Here is a 23,662-nt window from a genome sequence, read left to right on the forward strand (position 1 = left end):
TTCATAAAAGGAAAACCTTTGTAACCAGATGTGATGTTCTAGTCTTACTCTTAATCTAAGCTGTCCCTTGCAGATCATGGGACTGTTCAAGGAGTTTTAGTGGTACAGTTGATATACCCAGAAAGGCCTTATAAAGGATATGGCAATCACGGGAGGCCACTGTGCCCCTGGATTCTCTAGTAAGCTGTGATTGTAAATGTAGAGTACGTTTAATGTGGTGATGCTTCATTTGCACTTTGCTGTGAGAATGTAAGAGATGGCTAGACACTGATTGACGCCATTATATCAAACTGAGCTTCATCATTTGCGGTCAAAGTCCCCTTGTTAGTCGGTTGGATAAAGCTGTCGAGGAATGAAATCGGGACAATTGGGCACAGCTCAGGTCATTCCTCGTGTGAAAGAAGTGTTAGCTGTGGGTAAAGCTGTCTGGAGCACTGTCCTTCATTGTCAAGGGTTGTCTTGGCCTGCTCCACCCCATAATAACCCCCTCTTTTTTTAAGCCATGCCGCTGAGGGAAATAAGGTAAAGTTGCCCTAGTGACAACTTTTTGCAAGCCATGCCATCAGAACTTTGAAAAATTTCTTCTTTTTTCATATCTATTTTTGTGTTTGTTGTTTTCTGTTATTCTCTGCTGTTTTTTTTTTTTTTTATCTCAAATGGTTTGTGTGGATGTCTGCAGACTGGAACTAAATGCTGCAGATTGAAATCTCAACTGTGACCTAGCTGTGGCTAACTGTGAATCTGCTGCAGAGCTGCCCATCAAGCCTCTCCTCCTCACATTCTAGAATCTTGTTTATCAGTCGATTTATTTCTCTGTCTGTCTGTCATTCTGTATGTCTGTTTTTTTTTTAAAATTTTTTTATTACTTACAGTTTGATCAACCTTTTGTTAAGATACCATATATAGGCTATTTGGAGATGTTTCAGTGTACATAAAAGTCATCTTTTTATTTTTCATCAAAACAGATATTTCAGTTTTAGTTCAGATACTTATTACCATTTTAAGTTTATGGTCTATTCTTGGCTGATGTTATCTAACTGACATTGTAAATTTCTTCTTCTTTTTAACCTGACGGTTTGTTTTGTTTCATTTTACCTTAATGTTGTTTTGTCAGAAAACTTGTTGGCTTTAAGCTTGATGTTGTATCCAAATGTAGATCACTGGCATCCACAAAGAAATGAGAAGAAATGTCCCTCCTATCATTAGCCTAAGTGATCTCCATGCCCGACATGAGAAACAAGGCTCCCCTTAACACCTGATCTGGATAGAGCCTGTACGTCATACTGCATTCAAAACATAGACTAGTCACTAAGTATCACAAGGGCTCTGTCCTTAATTTTTGAGGGCCCGTTGCAGTGAAATTATACAAGAATTCTTGTCTTGTTTAACCATTGTACTTTAGCAGTTGAGATGCAGTTGATAGCTAGCTCAACACAAATCATTGAATGCACTTTAAACCTCTGAACAGTATCTCCAATCTGAAAGAAAAGTATTTGTCGTAATCGTCCAAAACGTTTTGTTTTTCTTTTGGCTTTATAGAATGATGAGGCCCAACAATCATGTTGTTATGAAGCACCTTAGTATGTTCTGGTTTGTTGATTTGTAAGGGAAGAGTGAGAGATGGGCTATAGTATGATCAAAGATGCCTCTCACGTGCCAACTCGCCATCACTCGTTTATTATTATTTTTAGAAAATTTAGGATGGTCCAGACACTTCCACAGAAACTGGACTGTAAAACTCCAACACAACTTGCTCTTGCCCAAAAGTCGAAACGGTTACCCGTGCAAACGGATGGCGCAATAGTCCAACAACGTGACTGTACATTTTCTTGGCTTATTGGTAAATTTCCCAATTTTGTGACTCTCCAGTCTAAAGATCTTTAGCAGTTGTGCACATTGACTGGATTTTGTGCTTTAACATAATGTGTCAAGACGCTGGGTGTGTATATATGTGCGCTATGTATCGATAATAGTGAATTTTTTATGGAGGAGTGGTGCTGGTAAGCCAAAGCTTTGAATTAGATAAAGGTAACAATGGGGGATGCTGACCTGATCTAGGAATCAGCTGGGTTTGCACAAAAAAAGGCCCTTGCCAAGGTTTTAGCATTGAGAATCTTAAGCCACCGTAAAAGTGAAATAATAGCTATATATTTTTGTTTCCTAAAAATGTATCCCTATAGATGGTGTCCTTTTTGTCATTTCTGTATAAAGCAACATGTGAGGTTTACGCACTAGCATGTTTTAAACGATACATGTGGGGTTTACATCTAGCATGTATAGAAAGGTACATGCAGTAAATGCTTTTAGATGGTTTTTTTGTTGAATTTTTTGCTGTGTGAACCAACCTTGCTGAAATTCTGTGACACGCCATTGTTGTCGTGCTTCTCTGTTTGCTTGTTTTTTCTGATGCCAAATAAGGGGGTGTGGTTCAAACGGGTTTTAGAGTATTATTAGACCTATTCACCTGAAACGTTGTGCTGTTTATCTAAGGCTGGTTGCTGCCTGAAACTCGATAAAGCCTGATCTGAAACCATCTTCAGTTGATGAGAAATATACGAGAGTATTTTTATTAATAGCTAGATGTCTCCGCATCTGTAAGACCAGCCCTTATCCGATGGAATGAGCCAGATGCTGAGAACCAGTTTGGATTTAGCATCATATTAGTAACAAATACTCTTTAAGTACACCAGCAGAGCCATTGGACAGTTGCTATGAACTGCTTTGGCTTTGTAGAACATCACCATTAAAAGCTCGGTACCCAGTCTTGTGAACACCTCTGTCTTTCTAGTGCAACGATGGTGGTAAGGACTGGATGTTAAGGGGGGGGGGAGTAGTGGGAAGAAAATAGCAAATCTGTACAAGTGAAGCAGATGTTGTGTTAAACTTTGACAGGTTAATAGAGGGGAATGATGTTCAAGGTACCCTACACCGAACCAGACCAGCTACATCGTACCATTCTCCCAGCTTACTGAAAAGATTATGTATTACTGTTAAAGCAACAGATACAATGTCAAACTTAGTACAAATGAAAATAATGAGAGGGAAACCTTGTTAGGTTCATATATATATATATATATATATAGATATATATGTTTTTTTTCTTCCAGTAGCTCCAAGCATTCAAAGTTCTGCAGTAAGGTTGTATACAATCCACAAAAACCAGTTCTACTTCATCTAGCCTCACCGTCCTACCTCATTGCTACTCTGGTATCTGTTTGTCAGTGACTATAAACAATGTATGTATATTAAAAGTTGATAAGGAAGTTATATCTGATTATTAGACTCTTCTCTCAACATGTACAGCATATAAACCTTGTAAACCACCTCAGTATCATTCTTAGGAAAAAATGTTTTATTACCTGCTTAACGTTGCTGCTGTAGAGGGGGGTGTCTGCGGGGGGGGGTGTCTTTGGGTGTATATATCTCCGCTCTTTGCAGTGTTGTGCAGTTGATTGGTGTGTGTTCTGTCTGTGTATTGCTTTTCTGGGTTTTTTTAATGGCTGACGGTGCTACCAGCAAAACAGGTTGTAAACTGATCTGTCTCTCTGACCTCAAATGGTGCTAAGTTTTTTTCTATGTTTTTATCCTCATACAGCTACATGTGTTTTATTAAGGTGTGTTGATCACCCCGTATCCTGTCAGCCAATCAAGTTTGTGAAAATCTGAAGCCAAAATCTCTTTAACGAAAAGCCGACCCTAGAACATGCTACCTGCAATCCATCCAAATGTGGTTGAGTAATAGCCTCTGCTGTGAGATTCAGAAGTACCTCAGAACGTGTGGATTTTAAGTGTATGCATCTGCTTCCAGTGCTCACTGTCCACCCAACATGCATTATCACAAGAAATATGCATTTTTAAAGACAAGGCTACACTAGATAAGTACAGGACTTGCCCACAGTCAGATGTTTCATACATTTGGAGAACATAACTTTTCCTGCTTGTGTGTCAGGTTGACTTCCCAATCAAATCTTGGTTGGAGTTGGGCAGTGCAGTTTTAGTGCTGTAGCTTTTGTCCCCAGCTTATTTTCAGAAAGTGTTTCCATTGATTTTTTTTTTAAGTTGTTTTTGGTGATGCTGAACAATTTTAACCTATTAGAGATAAGGTGAATGGGTTTGGGAATGTACCACCAGTACCAAAGGGGGCTCTCCCTGACAGAATGGAGTGAGCCCTTTTGTCGTTTTGTGTCCAAAGTGTGTTGTGGGTCGTTGAGGTTTTATGATATGTCCGTGCTGACGGTTGTTGGGAGGGTGTCGGCAACGTGTTGGTCTGAGCTTTGATGTTGTGTTGGTTGGCTGTAAGTCTGGCTCTTTTTGTAAATCTCCTACCTTGCTGCTGAATATAGAATTATCAGAAAAAAAAATATTTATCAATATGTACTTACATCAATATTTTTTAAAAAGATTTTAATCGAGAGTTTTGCTCGTCGATGAATTACTGTGAACCAGAGTCATAGATAGAGCACAGTGCAGTCTCTTGACTATATAAGACTTGGATGAAAGACACTTTGATGTCCATTTTAATTCTTATGTCCTCAGTCTCTTCTGATGTGCTCTCAGCCAGGGCACCAAATCCTTTTCAAGTATGTCAAATTTTCTGGGGTTGGTTCTCCTGTTTCTGTCGGTTTGTGACACGTGATCTTTACTCTGACCATGTCTGAACATCAGCTGGGCTGAAGAAGCCCTCTGCTGTGAGCCAGGTGGAACAATATGGGAGATTCTGTTTCTGGGAAGCAAGTAGACCCCAAGCCATTTCTTGGGACTATTTATAAAAGCACCAAATCTAAGCTTGGTTCTTGTCTAGGATGGTGTCCCTTGGTAGCTGTCTGTGTTACTGAGCTTCTGTCCAGGGGGAGAGTCATGGTTTCCTGATTGAAAACCAGTAGGTGCTCATGTGAACTCCTGCCTGATGACCATGCTGATCCACGATGAGCTTGCTGTTCAGTGGCTGGCTCGTCAGGGACTGTTTTTTTTTTGCAGATCCCTGACAGACTGATGCAGTTGGGGTAAACGATACTGATGTCACATCTGTACAGAACTGAACTACACCCCATTCATACTTAAGCTTTACTACACAGGGCTGTTATATGTACCTGTTCATTACAGATGTAATGAAATTGCAATGGATGTTGGGGGAAGAGTTGACTTAATTTATCGACACACAATCTATGATTTTACGATGTGTGAAAACGTTCTCTGAACTCTTTCAGGTATGACTGGGAGAGAATGGTTTTGAAACCAGCCTGGGAACAGGGCCTGGTCGGGGGTTTTATCTCCCGTCTCCCGACCACAGCCCAACAGCAAGGCATCGTCCCTGCAGCGTATGTAAATGTATATGTGATAGAGAGCGTTCATGTCTTTGCTAAACCAGTCACACCTCTGCTATGCGAGCAACTCTGACGCTGAGCATCCTGTTCTGTTCTGTGTGTTTCTCTTGCTGCAGTCAGGTACACGTTTAAATGTACAGCTCAACAACAAACAAATAAATCCAGACTTTTATTCTATCAGCACAAGCCTCTTGTTTCCTTTGTCATGCCTTTTTGCCTTCTGCAAACATATCCTCACTCGTTATTCTAAGGAAGAGAACGTGGCAGATTAACAGTAAGAAATTGCATAACGGTGTGGACTTTCGAAGCAAGATGTAAAATCAGGGTTGTGACAAAATGTTCAATCTTCCCAAGGTCAAGCAGAGACATAGAAGATAAACGTATGTTTCAGAATTGGTATTTAGATTTCAATCTGAAGGTGTTTACAGCTGGCACATCACTTCTCAATCTGGGCAATAACGAAGAGAAAGCCCGCAAAAAAAACAAAAAGATGCCTTAAAAGATATTATTCTTAAACTGACCAAATATTTCAATACTCTCAAAAGGTCCGGTTTTTTTTCTTTAGATTACTTTCGTGCTGTACTGATTGCCAAAGGTGTTTTGAATGGGTTTCATAAAACACTCCCGAGCCCTTGCAGTAATGAAACTCGCTCACGACAAAGGTAAAATGTAAATACAAGTGAGACATTTTTTTTTAAATTGACGTTGCAGGGATTTTAAGGCGACCGCAACGATTTAGTGTTTCAACAGCAACTTACGCAGGAGTCACGACACCCTAATGCCAGACAGACAGGGAGGCAGACGGGGGCGGCGAGCTTTGGTATTATTTCTCAGACAGCTCAGTCTAGCGTACACAGATCAGTGCAGCGGTGTACACTATTGGTATTAGTGCCATTTCTCACCACATCTGTCACCAATCTTACATTGACACAGACTCTGTAGTCGGCTTCTATCACCGCAGAGATTAATCCCCCTCACCCTCACACTCTTTGTGACTTTGACCATAGATTTAAGTTGAGCTTTGGTGTGTGTGTGTGTGTGTGTACACCATGTTTAACTATCCTAATGGGGACCAAATGTCCCCGTTAGGATAGAAAAACCAGAAACCACCTACATTGTGGGGCCATTTTATGGGGCCCCACAAGTAAAAGGGTCTATTTTAGAGTTAGGACTTGGTTTTAGGGTTAAGGTTAGGGTTAGGCATGTGATTTTGTAGTTTGCGTGGTTAAGGTTAGGCTTAAGGGCTAGGAAATGAATGTAGTCAGTGAGGGGGCCCCATAAGCATAGATTTACGAGTATGTGTGTGTGTGTGTGTGTGTGTGTGTGTGTGTGTGTGTGTGTGTGTGTGTGTACACCAGAGTGTACCCAAACCCTGCATTCTATCGGTTTGCTCAGCTTTGTGCCAAACATTGCTGCATCTTACAGCATTCCCTGTCACAACTGCGTTCCCGGTGTTAACCAAATCATAATAATCCAACTGGCTAGAATGACAGAAATAGGCTTTGGTATATCAGAGAGGATGTAAAATGCTTTGTCTGAAGGAGCCTGACTTGAAGATAACCTCCATCATTAGGTTCTGGGTCTGTTTATATGTGTACGGTAAGCTGATGTTTGCTCGTCACTGTTAAGGCCATTGCTGCGTCCCCCTCTTCTTATGAACGGACCGAGCACCAGTCACTCTCTCATTTTCCCACTCCTGCCCCCCACCTCCACCCCCCCGTCTGGCACACCAATACATTTCCTTATATTATTGCCTCCGTAAGCAGGTGTGTCACGTGCCCAGGCTTTTCCTGTAGCCCAAGGGGACTGCTCAATGTCATTATCGCTAAGGCCTGCCACATTCCTGTAATGTATTGCTGCCCGGCTTTATTGGCAGCGTGATGATTCAGTAGGGGTGATGATGGATTGGTACTGGCTGGATTGAGCTGGGCCGGGCCGGGCTGGGCTTGGCCAGACTGGGCTGGGCTCCACAGCCCCTCTCTGTCTGTTGCAGAACACTGTGTCCTCTTTACACACTGCAGTATAGATGGAGACATACTGTATTTATGTCACATGTGGACAACCTAATGAATATGGTCATTTCAATGCTTTTATGGAGCTTTCTGGAACATTGTCTGATTCATTTTTAAAAAAAAATTTTTTGCTTTTCATGCAGACACAGTACACACAGGAACAGGAGCAGAACATAATAGGTGGCAGCACTGCATTATCTGTATGACTTTGTTACTCATTTGAATGACAAAATGTTAAGTCGGTACAGCGTTTACTTCCTACAAAAGGAAGATGGGGAAGGGTGCATTAGATCCAGCAATGGGATATCATGATGCATGTTGGACACACACACACACACACACACACACACACACACACACACACACACACACACACACACACACACACACACACTGTGTAGCCCTCTATTACTCCATCTTAGCCTGCCACATACATGGATTTCTGTCCTCATTCTTGGACCTGAGTCTCTGTCCTGCCCCCTGACTGCTGTAGAATCAGAATCAGCTTTACTAGTTAAGTACGTTAACACATTAAAGGTAATTTGACTTAGTGGACTGCTCACACAAAACACATAGGACTTAAAGTGACATTGTGTAATTTTTCTATCAATTTAGCGAACAAGATGTGATTGTTTCTGTGCGCAGAAAATTACGCTCACCATGAGGCATGATTATAATAAATGCAGGATTTTAGTTTTTTTCTTCAGCAATGGACCACATGTATTTTGCTGTTGCCTGTACCGCCAACAAGCCACTGCTGAAGAATAAAAGCATCTAAAATCCTGCGTTCATTTTTATCATGCCTCGTAGCGAGCGTCTTTTTTCTGTGTGAATAAAGGCTCATGTCACGTTGGCTGGTATTCCTCCAATATTACCCCTGCTTCTTGAACCAGAACATTTGAGGCAATAGCAATGGAAATAAGTGGTGTATTGAAGCACCAGAGGTCCGTGTACACACTCCAGATCTTAATAAATTAATGAAAAATATTATACAATGTCCCTTTAACATATAATGAAGTAGAATACCTAAGAATATCAGAGGGAATTTGGGGAATGATGAGTGGTTCAACATTCATGTTACCCTTTTAGAAGAAGCCTAGATGCCCTGACATGACCACATTAGGTAGGCAAGAGTAGTAAGGAAATGTACTATGCAAAAAAAAGAACAGCAGCAGACAATAACATTTTGGCATTTTCAGAAAACTCCTGTAAAAGTTTTAACTATATTTTATTAAATCCCTTTCCCCCCTAAATTGCTGCATACCAAGTGCACTTTTCTGGTTTCTGCTGCCTTTACCCCACACACTTTTTAGAGAGTAATTTAACCCGAGGCCACTTTAGTGAGTCTGCTGACATCTACAGGTTATAAACATGGCAGGCTAGTCTCTGTGATGTTAGCAGGAAAAATCACAGCTGCAGATAATAACATTAATAATGGCTCTGTTGCATTGACAAACAGAGCCAGCAGTTACAATTGTCAATAGTGCTGTCAATGTCGGTTCTTTGGCACACCTACATCCAACAGATCCGTTATTAATGTTCTGATCTGCAGCTGTGTTTAACCTGCTATGCTAACACCACAGAGTACCAAGACTAGCCTGCCATGTCTTTAACCTTTAACATGGTTTTTAACCTGTATATGTCAGCAGATTCACTAAAATAGTCTAGGATTTAGTTACTGTTTAATGGAAAACTAACAATTCATGTGAATGATTGAATATAAAGAGCTCATACAACTAAGATTTTCTGGCAGAGGACCAGCTGTCCTCTGTGAGGCTAATTAACTCAGGACAGATAAATTGGTTCCACACTCCAAATGAAGACACATCCACACCCCACTCTGCCACAGATGTGTTGCAAATGCTATACTATACACTAGCACTATGTAGTATCTAACACGTTCTAATTTTCCTTGTATACTATTTTCAAAGTTAGTATGTCAGAAATAAACTTACTACTCATTTGGTACTAATGTGTAATGCGAGTGTTGCATTTGCTGCTGTGCATGCATTTCCTGTTAGTAGTCCTGCACTGACAGAACCACAACAAAGGAGACTGTGCCAGTATCAAACATAAACAGTTATTGAAAGGTAATTTGGATATATTTGAATTTTTTGTTTTCATTAGTCGTTCTTTTTACTGTTCTTTAACACAGCAGTGACACTCTTGTACACAACAACTGATTCATTCACTTACTCCAGTGTTATTGCAAAAAAAAAAAGGTTAGACTCACATTTATACACTGTAAAAAGGTGGGCTTGCTGTTTGGTTATGGGTCGCATTACCATCTGCCATTTTTTAAAACATTTTCCAGCTCTGTTTCCAAAACACATTATGGGGCAATAGTGTCCAGGGGCGCCGTCAACCTAGCCGAGGCCCAGGACGAGATGATCTCGCGAGGCCCCCCCCCATCCCCCCTCCCCCCCGTGCACTATAAATCATCTCATGTAGGCTACATATCACTTGTCTCAAGGTAGGATCACAGTATTCACAAAGAAACCATGTGGGCTATAACTTGTCTAAAGAACAGTAGGCTATTCGCAGATATTTATCATTGTCTCAGTATTCGCAGATAAATCATCATTGTCTCAGTATTCGTAGATAAATCATGTAGGCTATATCGGGGATCCAGGCAACTCAAAGGACGGCGGCAGGAGTAAAATAAAAAAAGCTTTAATAAATCTTGGCAATTTACATTGGTGAAGAAAAGCGCTGTTTACAATTCATCAGGTATTCATCTCCTTCTCTAAATGCATATCATTGTGAATGTTTTGTCAATAGGCCTAAAAACCCGTCAGTTCTAATATTTAAACAAATGAAAAGCGCCGCACTTTCCGGGTTGCAAATTCATTGATGAGGTCAAAGAAGCATTGTGTTAAACTGTTATACGGCTCTACTATGCTAACTGGATGTTAAAATTTAAAACTATGTCTATCAATGAAGTAGCCTAGCTAGCCATTGCCCGTAGGTAACGTAGCTAGCTAGTTAACCACCAGTAAGCTAGCTCTGCTGTTTGCCAGATGTAATGTTAGCCTGCCTAGATAAAACTCACTTTTCTCTTTAGCTTTTTTCAAATGCGTTGCCATAGAGCCCCTTAACTCTTTTTCATAATTTTTCCTTTGTTGTTTTACTTTTCTGTTTTTCGCACCTGATGGTTGTTGGAAAATGAGCATGAGGCAGTGAGTGGCGTTTACGTTGTTGACAGTCGGACCAAACCATGACGTGGGGGAGGGGGGGAGGACGTGAATCTGTTCTGACCTCTATGTCAAGGAAAATAAGCAATAATAGAATAATAAGCTTTTTTGTTACTGAGAAATACTTTGTTAAATCTTCACGGATGTTTATTTTTGACAAAATATTCCAGCAGATTATTTTAAGGTTAGGGGTCAGTTTGATGCCCCCCCGATCTGAGGCCCAGGGGTAACTGTCCCCTTTGTCCCCCCCTGTCGGCGCCCCTGATAGTGTCCACTGATAGCGCAATCAAAAAATGGAGAAGATTTAGTATGCATAAGGGAATTTTGAAATAAAACTGCATTTGGTCAGTTTTTCAGAGTAAATATATTACAAACTCAAAACACAGTATGTATCATGGTATTTGGGACACAGGGTCTCGATCCAAAAGTCAGTTTTTAATAGTAATAATAATAATATATTTTATTTGTGGGTACCTTTCAGAGCACTCAAGGACACCTTACAGAACACAGTAAAAAACAAGCAGCACTGTATCAGACAGCATAAAATCAAAACAAAGCAGGGTAGACAATAAAAAGTTAATACAACAGATGAGTATAACATCAACTTCTGCACAAAACTCAATGAAGCGTGGATCAGACTGAATATGCCAGTTTGAAAAGGTACATTTTGAGATGGGATCTGAAGGTTGAAAGAGAGTCAATGTTGCGAATTTCTTGTGGGAGAGAGTTCCATAGGTGGGGGGCAGAATGACTGAAGACTCTAGTCCCCATGGTAGTCAAGCAGGCCGATGATGTAGTGAGTTGGAGAGCAGAAGAGGATCTGAGAGTGCGGGAGGGCATGTGGATATGAAGGAGTTCGGAAAGATATGAAGGAGCTAAGTTATTAAGGCCCTTAAAGGTGAGGAGCAGGATCTTGAAGTCAATACGGTATTTAACAGGGAGCCAATGGAGTTGCTGAAGAACAGGAGTGATATGATCAATGGAAGGAGTTCTGGTAATGATACAGGCAGCTGAATTCTGGACCAATTGAAGCTGATGAAGACACTTGAGGGGAAGACCAAAGAGGATAGAATTACAGTAGTCAATATGGGATGTAACCAGGGTGTGAGTGAGTATGGCTGTGCTTTTAGGTGTAAGTGATGGCTGAAGATGATTAATATTGTGTAAGTGGAAGTTTGCAGACCGAGTAACATTGTTGATGTGGGCTTCAAAAGATAACGTGCTGTCCAGGATGACACCCAAACTCTTAACCTGAGGCGATGGGGGGACTATAGAATTGTCAATAGTAAGAGAAAAACTATCAGTTTTGGCCAAAGTAGATTTAGTGTTAACTAGGAGAACCTCCGTTTTATCACTATTACGTTTGAGGAAGTGGTGTGAAAACCAGGATTTAAGCAGAATTTTCTTATTACCAATGCTTTCATGAATGCTACGATTTAATCTTTTTTAACCACTTAGAGAAATCCCCGGGATTGCTTGTGTAAATGATCTGACATCATGTTGGTTCAGCACACAGTGAGTAAAGGCACCAGAATACTTCATAAGAAGTAAAGGTTTTCTTCTAAGCTGTACCAAGTCAGATGAAAAAAACATCAAATTTGGAATTCTAGCATTGTTTTGAATTGTAACCAGAGAAATTAAAATATTCTCCGTTCCCATGAGACAAAGCGTCCACACAAGTATAGTTCACTGTGTTTGTCGATGGTCATTCACTTACTTGCATGACAAACCCCGGATAGGCCCCTCCTTGCGGTATTGATGGGACTTCACTTGTGGAGTTGGCGTAACCTGGGCAGCACTCAGCTGGCTAAAGCCTAACGGGACCGCGGACTGGCGGTTATAAAAATCCCACACATCCCTGGCTCGTAAGTGCCTAACAAGTGGGCAGTCTGGACTCCCAATCTGACCATCACTTGGGTACAACCTGTGGCGGATCCCATCATCTTCACTCTTGTGTTGCCATGGAACTAGATTCTCCCAGGCCAAGCAGTGTGGACCAGCACCGTGACCTGATCACCACTTTAATCAAGGCTTTAGTGAATGGCTCCGAGAGTTCTTCAAGGACCGTGCTTTACCCCCCCCCCCCCCCCACAAAGTCCATTGGCGAAGCTGCGCAGCAACGGGAGCAGGGAATTATCATCCTGGAAGCTCATAACTCCAAAGGCACACAATTGGCGCAAGGATCTGATGGTCGTCTCTACATGAACCCGGAAAACTTTGTGTGGATTTGGCAGCAACCTTGCGATGGAGCAGCCCTTTTAGGGACAGCGCTGCTCCCCCCCCCAATCAGGGGAACCCCCTAGAAAATGTGGGCTAAAAACAGCTGTTTCCCATGTCTCCTGACTGGAATACCGTGTCCAGTGGGAAATCCATTTCTTGCGGGTGAAATAAGGAAGTTTTTACACTACTGACTTTTGGAACCTGGACCATTAGGACTCTTATTGATCGGAATGACTCTGATAGACCAGAACAACGAACTGCCCTTATTGCACAACAACTCTCTTGTTTCAACATCGATCTTGCGGCTCTCCAAGAGACAAGACTTGCAGATGAAGGCCAACTCAAAGAAAAAGGTCTCAGATAGACGTTCATATGGAAAGGATTACCAGAAATGGACCGCCGAATTCATGGAGTCGGCTTTGCGATCAGATCCAAACTTGTCCATGACCTGAATCTAACACCTGTCTGCATTAACGAATGCATTATCTCCATCAGATTACCACTTCAAAATGGATACTTCCTGACTGCCATCAGCGCTTGTGCTCCGACTCTTGATGCTGACAATGAGGCGAAAATAGCGTTCTACAGCACCCTATCAAGAACTATTTTCACCGTTCCAGCAGCTGACAAGCTCATCCTTATGGGTGACCTCAACGCTCGCATTGGCAGAGACAGTACAACATGGAGCAACATCATTGGGAAGCATGGAGTCGGTAAATGCAACACAAACGGAAGCCTTCTCCTTGGCCGCTGTGCAGAACATGGCCTCACCATCACAAATACTATCTTCAAACTCAAAATGAGCCAGAAATCTACCTGGATGCATCCGCGATCCCACCACTGGCATCTCATTGCCTTTGTGATTGTATGCATGAAGGACGGATCCAACATCCATGTCACCAAGGCACTCCCGCATGCTGACGATTGTTGGACCGATCATAGGCTGGTCATCTCCAAGCTCCATCTGCAACTCAAACCCAAGCCTAGACGCCCTGCCATGACCATCCTGCTAAAGAAAATCAACGTCCGAAAGCTTGAGGATCTCAGTGTAAGAAGAAGCTTCTGTAATAAGGTCACAGAAGTCCTGAAGGATGTTGCCCTCATTGAAAACAACCCCATATCATACTGGATAAACCTAAAAACGACCCTCCTCGCTGCAGCTGTAGCTGAAACCGAAATTGGTATTCTGAAAAGACGTCACCAGGATTGGTTTGATAAGAACAACCAGAAAATATTCAACCTGATCAGCACAAAGAATCAAGCTCATCTCTCCTGGGAGAAAGATAGAACCTCCAAGACGAAAGAAGAGCACTACATGAAAGAAGTCAAACACCCAAGCTCAACTCCGCTCTATGAAGGATGGTTGGTGGGAAAGTAAAGCCCTTGAGATCCAGGGCTACGCAGACCAGAACCAACTCCACAACTTCTTCTCTGCTACCCATGCCATCTATGGGCCCATCAAGACCACACCAACACCAATGAAAGCAGAGGACAACGTAACAATTCTGAGGGAAGATGTAGCCATCAGTCAATGATGGAAACAGCACTTCCACCAGCTCCTCTGCAAACCGTCATGAGCGTCTCCGGGCTGCCTTGATGGCTTACCTACTTTGCCGCAAAAACCGTGGATGTCTGCACCTCCTTCCACCAAGGAGCTTCAAACAGTGATCGCTCAGAAGCGCAACAACAAAGCGGCTGGCCCCAACGAATCCCTGCAGAACTGTACAAGTATGGAGGACTACCTCTCCAGAAGCGACTGTATGAAATCATCCTGCATATCTGGGAAACCCGGACCGCCCCAGCTGATTTCAGAGACACAAACATCATTACCATTTTAAAAAAAAAGGGAACTGAGGAGTGTGCAGCAATTACAGAGGAATTTCCCTCCTCTCAACACTAGAGAAAATTCTGTCGCAGATCCTTCTCAATCGTCTCACCGCCCTGCCTGAAGAAGTTCTCCCCGAATCCCAAAACGGTTTTCGATATGATCTTTGCGGCGTGACAGCTCATGGAGTAGGCAAGAGAACAACAGAAGACAATGTTTTCATCTTTTTTGACCTTGAGAAAGCATTTGATTCTCTTCCAAGAGCCATTTTGTGGGATGTACTATCCAAATCTGGATGCCCTGACCACTTCATCCAGATGATTCGCGCCCTCCATGATGACATGAAAGGCTGTGTCTGTTTCCATGGAACCCGTTCCGAGCCTTTCCCTGTGGATTGTGGAGTAAAGCCAGGCTGTGTTCTAGCGCCTACGTTATTTTCCTTATACCTGGCTGCTCTCTTGCAGAAGACAGATCGGTCACTTGACGGTAAAGTCAACATCCGTTACCACTTCGATGTCAGCCTGTTCAATCTCCAGCACTTGAAGTCTAAGAACAAGACATCCACCAACGTCATCATTGAGCTTCAATATGCCGATGATAATGCTGCTCCTGCCATGACTCCAGAAGGTCTTCAGTCAATCACCAACTCCTTTGTTCAGGCCTACGAAACTTTTGGCTTTTCTGTGAACATCAAGAAAACCAAATTGCTTGCTGTTGTGCCTCAGGATACCCCAGGAGTTCCGCTTCAAATCACCATCCATGGCCAACCTATAGAACAAGTTCAATCCTTTCAGTACCTTGGAAGTATCCTCGAAGAAACATACAGTCTAGAACCGGATATCACAAACAGACTGAAAGCTACCCACACTGCCTTTGGCCGACTTTCTCGCCGTTTTTTCTATGATTGTGATCTCAAGACATCAACCAAAATCATGGTTTACCGTGCAGTGGTTCTTTCAACCCTCCTGTACGGTTGTGAAGCCTGGACCCTCTACAAGTACCAAATCCATAAACTAGAATGCTTCCACCAGCAAAAACTGAGAAGTATTCGGGGAGTTTCCTGGCAAGAACGGGTCACCAACAATCAAGTTCTCGAAAGAGCCGATCTCTTTTCCATCGAGATGACAATTGAACATCACCAGCTGCGGTGGCTTGGCCACATCCAGAGGATGCCAAACGACAGACTCCCAAAACAAATTTTATACTCCGAACTGACTGAAGGTCAAAGAAAAAGAGGAGCTCCCAAAAAATGCTACAAGGACTGTATCAAGGGAACGCTGATCACCTTCAACATCGACCCTAAGAAGTGGGAAAATCGAAAGCGCTGGAGAGCTGCCTGCCTAGCTGGTTCCATCAAGGCCGAAACAGACAAACGAACGCATGCGGAAGAGAAGCGTCGCCGCCGAAAAATCTGCCAAGAACAGAGAGCCGCAAGAATGGGTCCACCCCCTCCTATCCCCTGTCCACACTGTTCTAGCCTCTTCTATTCTCACCTTGGACTGTCAAGCCATCTTCGTTTCAATCACACACCTTAACCTCTTGGAATGGATTCTTGGACACGACAGACGCCAATGATGATTACAAAAAAAAAAAAAAAAGGTTAGACTCACATTTATACACTGTAAAAGGTGGACTTGCTGTTTGGTTATGGGTCGCATCACCGTCTAATGTCTTTTGAAGTATTTTCCATGCCCAAGATTTGAAGCATTGGGATCACAGGCCATTACATCAGTCGCTGGCTAGTGATGCAAAGCTGTAAGAGGATTTTAACAAGATTTACTTAGTCATAAACCTAGAATACTTTCGATCAGGTTTCACAAATGGCTTTTTTTTCACATGTATTGCTGTAATTTAATCCTGGGCACGTCGTGGGTTCATTTTCGTGTGAACATGATGACGCTTAATTGTCTATTGTCTCGGAGGATTGTTATGCATCTAAAGTGATTCTGTTCCACATTACCTGCATAACATTCATGTACAGTTACATCACAAAGCAACACATGCATATTTTCATATACATACATATATGATTTGTGTGTTTGCAGGTAAATGTGTGGCTGTTTCAGTGTGGCCTGTACTATCACAAATGGTCTTTTGTTTTTTTTATTCCCATCTCCGCTGCTATATTTATCCGAAAAGTGACTTCAGGGTTAACAGACAATGAGTTGGTACTAATGAATTCTGCCTTTGGTCTTCAAAGTCATTAACGCACATGGATGAGCATGCCAATCAAGTCCACCAACCCCAATGGCTCTCTGCCATTCCCCCGACTTCAACTCCTAAACACCCATCTCTTCATTCGCCTGTATGCCCCCCCCCCAAAAAATGTTAGTTTGTTGATTGACTGATTGAGTGTGTGTGTGTGTGTGTGTGTGTGTGTGTGTGTGTGTGTGTGTGTGTGTGTGTGTGTGTGTGTGTGAATGAGTAAGTTAATGAATGAGTGAGTAAGTCATCAATTTATCATTTCATTAATTGATGCAGTGTAAATTTGCAAAAAGGATGCTTACATTAAGCCAGTGTAGTAAGACAAACACACAAACACTCATACATAAACCCATATCAATTATTGTACTTAGAGTTAAATAGCCTGGAGACAGTATATTTAATTTCTACAATACCTCCTTTTTTAAATGTTTTATTCTGCGACCTATCACTCTCTCTCTCTCTCTCTCTCTCTCTCTCTCTCTCTCTCTCTCTCTCTCTCTCTCTCTCTCTCTCTCTCTCTCTCTCTCTCTCTCTCTCTCTCTCTCTCTCTCTCTCTCACACACACACACACACACACACACTGTCTTTCTCAGACACACACCCACCCACACACACACACCCACACCCACACACACACACACCCACACACCCACACACACACACACACACACACACACACACACACACACAGCCTCCAAATGGCTTCTGTTAATGCAGATGGCTCCCCCAATGAATAAGATTTAAGGTGATGATGAATTTTACATTCTCAGAGCATTTACAGCTAATTATGACCCAAAGGAAGCAGGTTCCAGTGAGTCGCCATTGCGAGGGCTGACAATTGCGACCAATGTCACGGTCATGCTGTCACACCATCACTCCCCACCGCCACCCAAATCACTACAGCTAGTTCATATTCATCTCCCACTGCTCCTCTTGGTCTGCTCCCCTCCCCTCCCCTCTCCTGTCGCATCTTTGGGTCTCCTCTCGTCTTTCCCATCTACTGTCGTGGCTCGCTCTCTCTCTCTCTCTCTCTCTCTCTCTCTCTCTCTCTCTCTCTCTCTCTCTCTCTCTCTCTGTGTATGTTGTGTTGTGTTGTGTTGTGTTGTGTTGTGCTGTGTTGTGGTGTTGTGGTGTTTAGCATTGGACCCATCTTATTGCTCTAATAGCATTTTAATGATAATCGAATGCAGTAAATAAAGCTTGTTACAAGCCAAGCGATTTTGTTCTATTTCAAGGGTAATCAATCTTATGTCTTCTCCTTCATGTGGGAGTGTCCTGTCAACATTGTGTTCTTTTATTTTTGGGGGGATGTGCTAGCTTTTGCCAATGCCTAATGCTAATCATCACTACAACAGTATCTGTGGGTGTGCTTAAAGCTGCAATGCATAACATTTCTCCATGATTTTTAAAAAAAAATGTTATCCATCTGTTTTCCTTTAAATGAAGCTTCCCCACCTGACTATACTTATGTCCATGTAGATCAGGCAAATAAACAAGGTGGGGGTGTCCCTATTGTATTTAGAAATCACGTCAGGACACAGCGCTGTCGCTCGACACAACCTCTCCGTGGCATTCTTTATTTAGACTGACACAGCATCAAAGGCAGACCCGATCAAACAACCCAGAGCCCGCAGGCATCACCAATCGATCCCAGCACAATAGAACAGCACCAAATCAAATGCAGCACTGTCGATGTGTGCATACATAACATTTCCCCCCCCCCCCCGGCAGGATTTCAAACATGAAAGGTTGACACAAAGTCCTCTAGGTGGCCAGGGCGTAAACGTGTGCGAACAGGTCGCGGGGCGGCCTGAGGCTGGTCAGGCCGAGGTGGGGAGGGAGATGGCAGGGAAAGCTGAGGCCCAGGAATGTCTGGGGCCCGTGTAGGAGCTGCATGAAGCCCCGGGGCGTCTCGCCATGCTGAGGGAATGGCTATGGTTGTGTCACCAGCTGTGTGTGGCGGAGCTGACACCTTCCGTAGACGACTGGAGTGCCACCGAGTGCCATCGCTGAGGAGGTAAGTGGCTGGGCCCAGCTGACGGGTGACTTGGAGAGGAGAGGACCAGTATGAAGCCATTTTATTGTCCCTGTGGGGCCTGCGGACCCTGACCCAGTCTGACACATTGATGTCTGGCACCCTGGTTCGTTTTGACTGGTCAAACCGTTGCTTCATCCGCGTCTGCTGACGAGTGACTGAGGCTCTGACCCCAGAGGGAGGTGCCTGAGGTGTGGAGGGGCGGAGCCTGTCAAGGGGCATGCACAGTTCCCGGCCTAGCATGAGAGAGGCTGGGGAGACGCCTGTGGTCGAGTGCTGTGTGGCCCGATAGTGCAGCAGAGTGTGACGGATGGCCTGCGTGAAAGAGCACCCTTGGGCCATGTGTGCTCTGAGGCCGTTCTTCAGTGACTGGTGAAAACGTTCAACGCCGCCATTGGCCTGGGGGTGGTAGTACGCAGTGCGTATATGACGGATGCCCTTGCTGTCGAGATAAGCAGTGAACTCAGCAGAGACCAGCTGAGGGCCGTTGTCAGTGGTGATGGCCTTTGGGAGGCCCCAGCGAGAGAAAAGGGAGTCCAGGAAGTCGATGATGATCTGTGAGGTCACAGTGCCGGAAGTGGTGAGTTCAGGCCATTTTGAGTGTAGATCGTAGGCGACCACCATGAAGCGTTGGTGGTGGGGAACTCCATGGATCTCACCACAAATGTCCAACTGCAGGTGTTCCCAGGGCTGAGAGGGCCAGGCGAGAGGTTGCAGGGGTGGGGGAGCCTGGTGGCCAGTCTTGCCACTCACAAGGCAGGCAGAACAGTCCTTCACCAGAGCCTCAATATCTCTGTCTATCCCCGGCCACCACACCAGGTCTCGGCAGCGCTGTTTCAGTTTCACAATGCCCAGGTGGCCTTCATGCGCCGTATTCAAAACACGTGCACGGAGAGCAGCTGGGACCACTGTGCAAAACCCACGTGCCACGCAGGTGTCGTTCCAGCAGGAGAGCTCCTGTCTGACTCGGGCGAACGCAGCCAGCTCCTCTGGGACCTTGTGAGGCCAGCCGTTCTGGATGTAGGTGCGGAGCTGGGAGAGGACAGGGTCCTGTTCGGAGGCTGCCCTCAGCTCCTGCAGAGAGACAGTGGCCTGGAGGGGTGTGTGTAGCATTTGGACAATGTCCTTTTCCACACAGTCAGTGTCCGTCTGTGGAGCTGGGGTGGAGACAGAGCGAGAGAGCAGGTCGGCGACAACATTGTCTCTGCCTGGGGTGAACTGCAGGCTGAAGTTGTACTGGCGGAGGCGGTCAGACCAGCGGTGCAGCCTCAGGGGTTTGTGGCCTGTCCCAGATGTGGACAGCAGCGCTGTCAGGGCCTGGTGATCTGTCCTGAGGGTGAAGGAGCGGCCATAGAGGTAGAGGTGCCACCTTTCACAAGCCCAGATACAGGCTAACGCCTCACGCTCACCCACGGAGTACCGCTGCTCGGTCAGGTTGAGGGCACGGGAGGCGAAGGCAATGGGCTTCTCCACACCGTTCTGGGTTTGAGACAGCACGGCCCCTATCGCTGTGGCTGATGCGTCACAGGTCACAAAGGTGGAGCTGGAGATGTCGAAGTGAGCCAACACTGGTGGTGAAGTCAGTTGAGTCTTAAGATCACGCACAGCGTCACTGCATGCCTTTGACCACACCCATGGCTCGTCCTTACGCAGCAGCTGGCGCAGGGGGGCTGTGGTCGCAGAGTACTGGGGAAGAAACCTCAGGTAGTAACTTGTCATACCCAGGAAGGAGGCGACCTGGGCGGCCGAGCTGGGCTCAGGGATGGCCTGAATGGCGTCCACGTTGGATTGTAGTGGAGTTACACCGCTCGCTGACAGCCGGAACCCAACGAAGTCGATGGCTGGTACAGAGAGGACACATTTCTCAGCACTGAGAGTTAGCTTGTGCTTGGACAGGGCTGCGAAGACCATGTTAAGGCGCTTGTCGTGGATTTCACTGGTGGGCCCGTGTACCACTATATCGTCCAGATAAATGGCCACGCCCAGTATGCCAGCCAGCACGGAGACCATGATTTTCTGGAAGCAGCTAGGGGCGGAGCTGAGACCGAAAGGCATCCTGGTGTAGCGAAACACTCCTGCATGTGTCACAAAGGCTGTGAGGTTTCGGCTGCTGGGGTGGAGGGGCACCTGTAAGTACCCCTGTCTGAGGTCGAGCTTGGAGAACACCCCAGAGCCATAGAACTGAGCAGTGAGTTCTTCTGAGGTGGGCAGTGGATACTTATCAGGGACCACTGCCTTATTTACTGCACGTAGATCGACGCAGACACGCAGGCCCCCCGACTTCTTCTTAGCCACCACGAGGTTTGAGACCCAAGGTGACGCGTCCACCGGTTCAATGATGCCAGCTTCCAGTAGTTGTTGCAGCTCGGCGGAGACCCCATCACGGAGAGCCAACGGGATGCGGCGCAGTGGTTGGATGACAGATTTCACAGCAGGGTTGAGGAGAGGTTGATGGGTGAAGGCAGAGAGGCAGCCCAGCCCCATAAACAGCGATGGCCACTTCTGCTGCCAAGGTGTGGCGACAGTCAGGATTGCTGCCCCCCTTGTGTCTAAGAGGGAAAACCCCAGAGCGGAGAACAGGTCCAGGCCCATCAGGTTGGCCCCACGGCGTGCCACATGAAAAACTGCATTGGGCACCAGCTTGGTTCCATAGCAGACAGTCAGTTGGAGAGAGCCAACCAGATCGATTTTGGAGTCACCATACCCACAGAGGACAGCTGAGGCTGCGGACAGTGGCAGTGAACCGAAAAATTGACTGTAGGTATCAACATTCAGGAGAGACACACTTGCACCGGTGTCCAACAGCAGGGGGATGCACACATCATTAATGTTGACTGTGCATGATTTGAATGACACTGGCCCAGAGCTCACCTTGTGAATGACGGCGGTTGAAGACTGGGGGGTGTGGCCCTCTGACCCAGCCGGGGAAGATCGACAGACGTTGGCAAAGTGATTGTGCTTACCGCAGCTACGGCATGTCTGGCCACGGGCAGGGCAGTTCTGAGCCCTTGAAACATGAGACCGAGACCCACAGTTACCACAGGACTGTTGAGGGCGGGGCCGAGAACGCCGTCGTTGCAGTTGCAAGACGTCCCCAGTGGAGTCGGCGCCCGCCTCGCTCTGGCTGGGTTGCGTCCCGAGGGGCAGCCGTGAGTAGAGGGAGGAGTCGTTGGCAGCTTGACTGGAGGTAGCCACTTGCTGTGTATTTAGCATAGCAGCATACTCCGCTGCTCCCTCAACCTGTAGTGCGATGGTAATTGCTCTGGACAGCAGCAGATCATCTTTTTCCAGCAGGAGAGTCTCACGCACCTTTGCGTTGTTGGTGTGTTCGATTAGCTGGTCGCGAACCATCTCGTCCTGAAGCGCGCCAAACTTGCATGAGCTAGCTAGCCCTCGCAAATTAGCTACGTACTGCCGCACAGACTCACCAGGCAGTTGGTGTCGCTGACGGAATATAAATCGCCGAAGGAGGGCACTCTGTGGAGCAGCGAAATGGGTGCTCATAAGTCCCACAGCATCGGCAAAGCTTGTGACGTTCCCCAGAGTCCCGAGCACACGATGACCCTCTGCTCCCAAGCAGTGAAGCAACAGAGCCGTCTTCCTAGCCTGGCTCACGTCGTCGAGCCCTGAGGCGATGATGTAATTTTCAAAACTATGTAGCCAGCGAGTCCATGGTACCGGAGGCTCGCCAGGTAATGCCAGGAAGGGGGCAGGTGGTGGGAGAGAGATATCAGCCATCCTCGTCGCCAATATTGTATTTAGAAATCACGTCAGGACACAGCGCTGTCGCTCGACACAACCTCTCCGTGGCATTCTTTATTTAGACTGACACAGCATCAAAGGCAGACCCGATCAAACAACCCAGAGCCCGCAGGCATCACCAATCGATCCCAGCACAATAGAACAGCACCAAATCAAATGCAGCACTGTCGATGTGTGCATACATAACAGTCCCCTTAATATTTAAGTCTATTTTCAATTTAACTGCTAAACCTGAATCTAAATTCCAGGAAGCGATACTCTGTCGACCTCCTGGCCCTTACTCACTATTTCTTGAAGAATGTGGAGAATGTATCCCATGTCTTGTTACTCATTCTACTAGCTATGGACTCTGATTACCACTCTGTGCTTCCACTACTGAACCTCAGTGCAGCCTTTGACACCATTGATCACTGTACTATTAGACAGAATAAATTGTAATTTTTTGTGTCTCAGGATTAGCTCTCACTTAGCTCAAGTCCTACTTATCTGGAAGAACCTATTGTGTCTGCTATAATATTACATCAAAATTATTTGACGTTAAATATGGCATACCTCAGGGCTCTGTCCTTGGCCCTCAACTTTTTTCTCTTTATATTTCACCTCTTGGACAAATTATACACAGTCATGGAATACATTTCCATTGCTATGTGGATGATACTCAGCTGTTTGTGCCTATAAAGGCTGATGATCAGTGACTAATTTAGACGCCTGCTTGGCTACTGTGAAAACTGGATATCGCTAAATTTCCTGCTTTTAAATTCGGATGAAACTGAGATGCTGGACGTTGGCCCTGCTAGACACAGACACCACTTTGATCCAAGTAACAATAACAATCGACAACTTTGTAATTTCACTAAGTGTGGTAGCCAAAAATCTTGGTATTAAATTTGATCCCAGCTTTTCCCTTGATAAGCACATTAAAGAAATCACAAGACTACCTTTTTTCACTAATGTAACATAACTAAAGTTCAGGTTTTCCTGTCCATGGCTAATGCAGAGACTCTATCTAATACATGCATTTGTTTCGTCTAGAATCTATTACTGTAATGTTCTGTTTTCAGGTCTGCCACATGCTAGTACTAAAA

The sequence above is a fragment of the Lampris incognitus genome, chromosome 3 (genome assembly GCF_029633865.1).
Source record: "Lampris incognitus isolate fLamInc1 chromosome 3, fLamInc1.hap2, whole genome shotgun sequence".
Classification (NCBI taxonomy): Eukaryota; Metazoa; Chordata; class Actinopteri; order Lampriformes; family Lampridae; genus Lampris; species Lampris incognitus.